Below are 10,189 nucleotides of genomic sequence, written 5' to 3'. Positions count from 1 at the left end.
TGTGACGAAATTACTTTGTCATAAAAGAGCTAAATGTTATCACTAAAACGGGTGCACCAATTGTTGGAATGAGTCAGACATTTCTTTTCGAGACGAATTTATAATGTTGTCGCATAAGATGAACTTAATGTGACGAAAATAATTTTGTCTCATAAAACATTACTTTATGAGACGACATCTGATTTCGTCATATAAACTTGTTATTGATGTGACGAATTTTACTTTCGTCACAATAAATTGTCACAAAAAATATATTTGTTTGTAGTGTGTGCGGGTTAAAAAGGGTTAAATAACTTTTTGTGTAACTATTCCTGATTTTTTTTGTTAGCTAAAATATCAAATATTTGATAAAATTAAAAAAAAAAGGTACAAATAAAAAATAAAGTCTGGAAAATCCGAAATCAGAGTTATTTGCCACAATGGATTATTTACATTAGGTGATTGTTAATCGTATATAGAATTGAATAACTACCGATTAAACATACATATATACGAGTGGTGTGTGATCATGTGCAGCTATCCGAATAACAAACACTCAAGCAAAATAATCAGATGTGCATAGAATTATTGATTGGCCTCTTTTTATTAATTACCATACTACTTTTGATGTCCAGATTTTCATATATTGAATACAGATTCAATATCTATATATCACACACTTATATTTGATTACTTACATTTTTTTTTATTAATCACGATTTATGACAAGAACTTAAAATTACCTTAATTTTGATATTACAGTTATTTCCGTAGATATCTCATGTTCATCCCTAAAATCATAATGCCTAATTAAGGTAAATCATAACTCCAACAAGAAAACAACACATAGAAGCTAACTTGTAGAAAAATCTTTTTTTTTTTTTTTTTCCTTTTGAGAAACTGTAGAAAAATCTATTACCTAAAATACTATATTTGTCTTACAACACGACCGGAAAAAACATAAGAGCAACTCCAACAATGTAATGAAAACCTATAATTTACATTATTTGCACAATCTCAACTAAAAACCACATCTCCAACAACAAAATGCAAAAGCTTAGAATATGTCAAAAGAATAACTTTGGTTTCTCAAATTTGGATAACTAAAGTTAATTTTTAACAAATAGTGTAAGCATTTAAAATAATAAAATAATCACATTAAATCATATTCAACCACAAAATATGGTAGTTCAACTTCAAGTAATTTTTTTAATTAATTAATATGTCCAAAGTTGAAATTGTATTGACGAATATATATATATATATATATATATATATATATATATATATATATATATATATATATATATATATATATATATATATATAATACTTAATAATATTAATATATTGGTTAGAATTATTATTTTTAATAATTTTTTAAATGGTTTTTACAATATAGTTGTTGGAATATGGTCATTGAAATATAATTTTTGAAATTAATTAAAAATTTTTTTTTGCAAAATAGTAAAATATAATAATTGTTTAAAATATAAACAATGTTGTTGGAGTGTGATGTTAAAAGTGGTTTTGTATTCATTGTTGACCTGCTAAATTATAGATATAGACAACCCTTTTTAAACGAGCTGTTGGAGATGGCCTAAGCATATTTTTTTTCTTTTTCGAACTTATTTGTTCATTTAGTTAAGGGGTTTTTGACCAACCATCTTTATTATTATAGGTTTAGGGCTATATCTCTTTCACAAATAAGTCAATTCCTTTAATATCTTATATATAAAAGAAAATTATTTTGGCCCTATAACTCTAGACCTAAATAAATTGGTTCAATTTTTTCAGTGAAGCTGTCGTTAGAAAAAAAAATGTAAAGAAATCTGATTTTCATTTGTTTAGAATACTTCAATTTTATTTTTTCATCATCCTACGGCTTCTTCTTTTGATAAATACCGCTTTTCGATTTGTAAGTAAAACATGAAGTCGTTTGACAAGAATATAAATAAATTGTACCAAAACATTTTGCAAAACTGATTTATGTTTATAAATAAGTTATAATCTTTTTGTTGGCAGATGTTTTGTCAAAATTTTACAGGATTTTATGTTTTACCGAAAGATTTTGCAAACTTAATTTTTGTTTAGAATGTTTTTACTTTGTAATTTGTGTATGCTCCATTTTTATTACGCTTTATCATGAATCAAATTCTATGTGTGTCTTCAACAAGCTTTTGGGTGTTCACGGTTGTGCATTATTTCTTTCTTATTTTCTTCTTCATCATACTGGTAAGTTTGGATCTTTTTTTTTCATCATAAAATAATGGGGCCTTAAGATATAAGTCTATGTTGACAAAACTTATTAGAACTAAATGACAAGTTTAACTAAACATTTGCTACACATCCCTTACAAAATTCTTTCCGAAAATACCCCTCCACTCACAAATTCGAATTATGCATTAAGTAAAATTCAAAGTGCATTTATCATCTTTTTAGTTTGCATCTAATATTTTCATTTTTCATCAAATATTTTCATTTTTGTTTTACACAAACGATGTTTTGTTTTCCTTTCAACATTTTAGCATTTCTTACACTATTTGTAAAACAAATAAAATTCTTCTTTTCTATATAATACTGAAAATTACAAACAAATATGTTTTTCATTTTTCTTAATTTAATTTACGTATTTTTTTAATTTTATTTGTTGTCAATACTATAGTAGACTATGATATACTACGATATACTATGGTGTACTGATGTTCTATAATATACTGGTATACTATGATATACTACAGCGTATTATGGTTTACTACGGCGTACTATTCGAAACCCTAGCAGCAAAACAAACTCTCGGCCATCACCAACCCCTAGCAGCCGCCGCCAACTCCTATCAACAAAACCCTAGCCGTCAACCAAAATCCAAGCGTCGGGAAAAAACCCTAGATTAATACAACCACCACCCACCGTCGATCTAATCTCAACCACCGTCTCCAATGGCCATCCCCACCATAACCATCACCTCTATAAACACGACCACCGCCGTCATTGCCACCTCCGTTCCTCCCTTCTACATCCGCCGCCTGCTCCACTACTAGAAAAATGCCATTTAGCAACGGACATATTCGTCTCTAAATTGCGAATATCCGTCGCTAAAGAGGGTTTAGCGACAGATTCGGTCTGTTGCTAATACCATCGATAAAAACCGCGTCGCTAATTTTTAGCGAGGACGAGGTAGAATCCGTAGCTAATTTGCAACGGCTATAAATCGTTGCGATATCCGTCACATATTTAGCCATGGAGTATGTTGTCGCCAAATCCGTCGTTAATCTTAACAAATACTTTCTCGCAAAATCCGTCACTACTATGGATAGATCTATCCCAAAATCTCTATTATGTTTTCGATTTTATTAAATATTTCAACACAAATAACACCTATTCAAATTTATTGCCTGATGCATATATACTCTTAAAAAAATACCACACTTTCCGAGAACATAGCATTAAATCAAGCAAATGATCTTATATATAGCTTTGCATGTGTGATAAAAATCATAATACAACATCCAACCAGAACATCCATTTACAATCTTCTAACCGTTTGCAATATAGTCACAATAAAAACAAAAAAAATCAATCCTTTAACTGCAATGTTGACATGGTATCTCTAACAGATCCTTCCGATTGAGTTTTGTGCTCGATGGCAGTATGAAATATTAGCTTGCACTCTTGAAAAGTTGTTCCTTTTTATCTGTCATCCAACTCCCTCAAGCGAAAGTACTGTCTCCAACTTGTTTATATAACCACTGTCACTAATGCCTCATCTCCATTAACATCTCCTGGATTAGGTAAACCAAAAGAAAAAATTAATGCAATGTAACAAAGAACAAAGGACAGAGAAGAGAAAAGAGACAAAATGAGAAACTTATGACAATATCTGATAGATCATAACTTTGTATGCAAAACATAGGGTGGTAAAACAAGATGCATTGAGTAGAATGAGTATAAAAGAATAATCAGAATATTAGATTTATCATAAAGATTAGAGAAGAATTGTAACAAAATGTATGACTTAAAATTAGTAAATTATTAAAGTAGCATACCTTCACCACACACACAGGTTGCTCAAATTCTCACTCTCATCTTCGATCATCTTTACATGTATCAGGTGTTGCAGAACTAGAAATTAAATATGAAATTTAACTTAAAATTATTGCACAATAAACAACAAATATTTCTAAAATAAAAGGAATACGAATAACCAAACCATTATATTTCAACAACTAACCATCATTTGCTGCAAATATAATCTCAAAATCTTCTATCCTCGGTATATAATTATAGGTATCATCTTTGTATACCAATTGGGTCGACTCTTTAAACCTTCACTTCTTCCTAAAAAATATTTATAATATAACTAAAAAACAAAAACAAAATCAAAAGGATATAATACACTAAATGTTCTACAAAAACTAATTAATCTATCATATTACCTGCTCAATTGCACAAGTGTTTCAGCCTCGGTTATTTTTCCCCAACTTAATTATGTTAGCTCTTGTTCACATACAGTCCAGACGCACAATTTTAAACTCAAAACCTGGAACTAAATAACATATAATTAATGTGATTAGTAAATTATATAAACCAAGCACAAAAAAAAATGAATAACAATCATTCTCTAAAGTAATTCAAAAACTGAAATTGAATAACCTTTCTTCTTACAGTTGTCTTCAATCTGAATATTTGTTCACTAAAGCTTCAAAATCTTTGTCACTAGTACCACAAAAACAATTTATTCAACATAATAATAATAAATAAATAAATAAATAAAATAAAATAAAATCTATCATATCAGCTAGATTTTATGTCAGTAATCTATGTACCTAATTAGAAATTAGGGTTTTTACCTAACAAGACATTAAACATACAAAAAATTCGAATTAAAAAAATGAAATAAAATAATTTACCCAATTTAAGATTAGGGTTTTCTTTCAAATATGGCTAGCGGCTCTAATGATGGGCATCATCTATACCGGCGAACGACTAGGGTAGCGTGCCGCAACAGTGTTCGGTGAGAATTACAGAGATTGCCTTGTGGTCGGCGGCGGCGGACTTGAAAACTAAGAGCCTTTGGGTGTTTGCCTTTTTCAACCGGCGACGAGAGGGAAGATGGGGAATGGTGATTTGCGTATAGGAAGATGGTGGACCGACTAAGACTTAGCTTGAATGGTTATTGAGGGAGACGAAAGGGTTGAGGAGAGATTGGAGAATTTGGGAGTATGGGAAAAAACAAAGAAATGGGTTTCTTTATTTTGAAATGAAAAGTGAAAAATGGTGAACGATGAATTCATGAATTAAATAATTGATACTTTGTTTTAGTCACGGATCTTTGGCTGTCACTACAATTATTGCTAAATCTTTTTGTTTGAAACGAATTTATTGTCCGTAGCTAATTTGCGTAGCTACTGTTCAAACTTTATAGCTGAAGGGACGATTTTGTATACCGTCGCGAATTCCGTTGCTAAATATTAGTTTTAGAGACAAATTCATTACCCATCGCTTATTGCCGTTGCTAAATGGCGTTTTTCTAGTAGTGCTCTGCCGCATCACCGCCGAGGTCTCCAAAAATCTCGAAATTTCGAGATCTCCGCATCTCCCCCTTTAGCCTTCTCTAACACTCCGTGGAAGATCTGGATTGGGTTCTCCAATTTCGATGGCATCGAAATCCTCAGTCTGCAAAAATATGAGAAAAGTAGAGAAAGGGGTGAAAGTTGGAACGATTCAAAAGAAGAGAGAAAACGACGGGAGGTGGGGTGGCTGGGAAAAAAAAGGAGGGGAAAGAGATTAATGAGAGTAAAACCTAATTTATTATTATTTATATTAAGGATATTTTCGGGTTAAACAAAAATAAAAGGATGTGGGTTAAATTTTATTTTGAACTAAGGATTTAGTTAATATATTTTATTTGAGGTTGTCATCCACTTTAAATTAGGTTTATGTTGAAGAACTCTTAGCATATTACTCCTAAAATAATATTGTTGTGTTATAGTATTTTGAAAAGATTTATTTTAGTGCTTTTGAAACAATTATAGAACATTCTGCCTTTTGAGTCATTATTATGTTACAAGTTTACTGCATAGAATGGATTTTCTGACTTTTCATTACGTAGAAATGAATTATACGACATGATCTCACATTCTTTTTGTTATAATTATAAAAAATTCTTATTTGGTCGTTTGTTATATTTGTTCGATGGGAAATTTCATTTTTCCAGATTTTACGAATACTTTTTCAATCATAGTTTATTGTATGTTTGTTCATCACAGTGAAGTGAAGTTTTTGGTATTTTTACGTGATAATTTTTTAACAGTATGTTTTCAGATTTTCTATCATCTCTTTCGCTATCACCAATCGACAGCTACATACAAATTGCAAGTGATTAGGTACAAAACATGAACAAGACCCTTAGAAGTTGCAGTTGGTACTTTTGTCTATGTTCCCAAAGTGAGTAGCTAAATCTAGCTATATGAAGCATAACATATTTTATTTTGTTTTTCTATCTTATTGATTCATCGGGGACAAAACTGCAAGAAGAAGAAGAAGAAGAAGAAGAAGAAGAAGAAGAAGAAGAAGAAGAAGAAGGAGGAGGAGGAGGAGGAGGAGGAGGAGGAGGAGGAGGAGGAGGAGGAGGAGGAGGAAAAAAAAATCAACGTCGGAAACCGGCGGAAATATCATGAAGAAAAAAAAAGTCAACGCCGAAGACCGACGGTGACAAACGAAATATTCCATGAAAATGTGTTTTTGTTCAAAATTGATTAATTTGTGAAATTAGGGTTCAAATTGATGTTAAATTAAGTTAAGGATAAAATTGGAGCAAGAGACTATTTTAGTCTATTACGAACTTCTGGTTCTGGACCATGTGTAATTTTTTTTGCAAAGGACTTTATGAATAAGTACTCGTTGATGGACTTATTTATTAAGTGTCATTTAATTAATCCCAAGTTTAGTTTATTAAAAATTAAAAATTTATATACGTTATAGCTCATTTGATGCAGATTATCTAAATTAATTTTATTTAGTGTTTTTTTTATTTCTTTATTTTTAAATATTTTTCAATTTCTATTTTTTAATTCTCGGTTTTTATTATAAATTAATTTTTTTCTTATTTATACTTTCATATTTTTTATTTTGATTTAATTTTTTCTAGCTTTATTTTTTTATTATTAATTTTCCAGTCGGTTTTAAAAAATTCAAAATTGAAATCCATTACAAACTTATTAAAGTCCACTTCCACTATGAAATTAAAATAAATCACTACCAAATTAATCTAATTCGCTCTTAAAAATAATGTAATCCACTCTAAAAATTAACATAATACATTGTTAACTTAATGTAATTCACAACAAAATTTTACTAGTCACCTTTAATAAATGTCATAAGCAAATTATCGATACAAAATAATATAATGTGGTTCGACAAAATAAATAAAAGTAGCATGAATTTTCTTAAGAAAATTACTATTGTTCTGTTCATTTTCATGAATGGCAAAAAGGACGCCAACAAACACCACCACCTCCACTCCTGCCGCCATGCATGACTCCCCTGCTCAAGAACTGAAATAAAAAAAAAAAAAAAAAAAAAAAAAAAAAAAAATCAGTCGAATTTGTTCAAAAAAATTCATTTTCAAAGGCACAAAATTGAAATTCACAACATTTTATCGAAATTCACTATAACTTATTGTAAGAAAACTACTACTATTTTTCTATTTTATTCTAATAAAATCAACTACAACATATTATAACAAAACTACTATCACTTATTTTAAGACTAATATCATTTTTACTAAGAGACACAAAAATAATTTTAACAATTATAAATAACAAAACTACTACTATTAATCTGTTTTGTACTTTTTTTGTTTTAGAAAAAAAAGACACCAAAAATGAATGCACACCGCACCACATGCAGCCGACGAATAAGCGGCATGCCTTATATTCAATACAAACTAGATCACATTTCACGGAATCATAGAAATGAAATTAAAGAAAGAAAAGTTGGTCGCTTACAAACATCGGTGAAGAAGAACAAGCGATACAAAATTACAACATAAAACAAACAAATGGCGGGAATGTTAGTTTTTGGCCCAAATGTGTTTTGGGCCATAGAGCCCAATTGTCATCTGTTTTTTATACACCACCATATTGAGTTAAGCCCAAGTTATTTATGAGTGAGCCCAATCCATTTCTGAGCCAAATCCATCCGTTGGATTTTATGATGAATCTGGATCGTTCATTGTCTCACTTAAATACCTCTTTCTCTCTCCTCACTTCTCTCATTCTGAAACCCTAACCTTACCTCTTCTTCTCCGCCGCTCCTGCTTCTGTCTTCTTCCTTCCTTGTACTGCCTTGACTGAGTTATGGCTAGAGGTCAAAAAGCATGGTACAGTGCTGACTTTGACTCTCCGGTACAGCCTTCACCGGCTCTATTTGACTTCTGTTCCTTTAAATACAGGTATGGAGGCTGGAAGAGGGTAAGACAGAGAAAAACCCTAAATCCGACCTAAATCCCTCAGTTTTCTATCTGTGAGTTCTGAAATAGGGGTTTTGGTGAGTGGGTAAGCTTGAGTGCTTGATCTGTTCTTCCTTCGTGGTTTTTCTGGGTAATCTAGGGTTTGAGTGTTGTGAGAGAGAGAGAAGATCTGTTCTTCTTGAGGTACTCTGGTGGTGTATATTGGAAGTGTGAATCTCTGGTGTGAAATTGGAAAATTGAGCTGAAAATTTCAATCTATTATCCTTTCAATTTTTCATACCTTTCATTCCTTTCTTTCATTTATACATATTTATATATATATATATATTCTCCTTGGCAGTAATCAATATTGCACAAGGGGAACTTATATATTTTACAGTAGGTTTGAATAGAGCTGGGCAGTTTGATACCCTACAGTGGTATTAGAGCTATGGCTATAGCTTAGCTCTACTCAAAGCGGAGTAATCAAAACCTAACTTGGTTTTGTCAAGGTAACACCTCTGAAACCCTAAATTTCCTTTTCTGTACGTTGACCTGTGGAGTTTGGGAGCCATAATCTCTGAAACCTCTGAAACCCTACTTTGTATCTCTGTGTGATTCTGTGTGACTCTGTGTGATTCTGTGCCTCTAATCTGTGTGAAACTATGAATGCTTATCCCTTAGCTCCTTTGATGGAAAAGGGGATTTTCCTATTTGGCAACAGAAAATAAAAGGTGTTTTAGTACAACAAAAATGTTTTAAAGCTGTTACATTAGCATATGATGATACCACTACTGCTGCTAAGAAGGCAGAATTTGATAAACTTGCTTATTCTTTGATTATCTTGAACCTAAGTGACTCTGTGATTAGAAAACTAGGAAAACAAGATAATGCTAAAGCCTTGTGGGATAAATTGGAAGAACTTTATACTGAAACCTCCTTGCCCTCCAAAATGTTTTTGTTGGAATTTTTTTTTAGATTCAAACTGGATTTAAACAAAGACATTGATGAAAACCTTGACATTTTTACAAAACTGGTTCAGGATATTAAGCTAACTGGAGACAAAAATATTGATGATTACTCTCCTATTGTTTTGTTAAATGCTATCCCTGATACTTACAGTGATGTAAAGTCAGCCATTAAGTATGGCAGAGATAAGGTTTCTTTGTACACTGTGATAAATGGTTTAAAAAGCAAAGAACTGGATTTAAACACTACCAAGGGTAGTAAATCTTTTGGTGAAATCAATTTTGTGAAAGGGAAGCCTAAAAATCAGTTTCAAAGCAATTTTCAAAATAAATTTCAAAATAAGGCTTCTTCTAGTAACCAAAACCAGTCTTTACAAAATCTAAAAAGGGCAAGGGGTGGAATAAGTTTAAAGCCAAAGGCAGAAAGTGTTATAACTGTGGTAAAAATGGTCATTATGCTAATGAGTGTTCTGAGCCTAAAAAGGAAAGAACCAATGAACATGCTAATGTTGTGACTGATAACCTTGGTGATGTGTTTATGGTTGGTGATGTAATGCATGATTATGTGAACTCTGTGATCTCCTCTCTGTGTGATAATGATTGAATTTTTGACTCTGCATGCACCCATCATATGACACCTCACAGACATCTGTTTTCTTCCTATGTGAAACTTGAAAATGGTAATGTGTCTATGGCTGATAATAGTGAAAAACTGTAGTTGGAATTGGAACAATCTGTCTAAAATTTGAATCTGGTTTTGAATTAATTCTTAAAAATGTTAGGCATGTTC

General features: G+C 31.2%; 1 long non-coding RNA gene across 5 annotated transcripts; it reads right to left on the bottom strand.

Annotated features, from left to right (window-relative positions):
- Positions 1-3,425: 3,425 nt before the first annotated feature.
- LOC105949769 (uncharacterized) lies at positions 3,426-5,537 on the bottom strand. Of its 5 annotated transcripts, none has more exons than XR_016034627.1 (6): positions 4,890-5,537; positions 4,633-4,695; positions 4,416-4,525; positions 4,211-4,339; positions 4,026-4,101; positions 3,426-3,761 (listed from the first exon to the last, which is right to left on the bottom strand). It is a non-coding gene; the product is annotated as an uncharacterized LOC105949769 (long non-coding RNA). The 5 variants fall into 5 exon arrangements; XR_016034625.1 differs by having other exon boundaries at positions 4,211-4,317; positions 4,890-5,535; XR_016034624.1 differs by having other exon boundaries at positions 4,211-4,525; positions 4,890-5,536.
- Between the last annotated feature and the right edge of the window lie 4,652 nt (positions 5,538-10,189).

This window comes from Erythranthe guttata, chromosome 2, assembly GCF_056151865.1.
Source record: "Erythranthe guttata isolate IM_541 chromosome 2, IM_541, whole genome shotgun sequence".
NCBI lineage: Eukaryota > Viridiplantae > Streptophyta > Magnoliopsida > Lamiales > Phrymaceae > Erythranthe > Erythranthe guttata.
The sequence above is the reverse complement of the archived record's forward strand: the minus strand, read 5'-3'. Positions and strand labels throughout refer to the sequence as shown.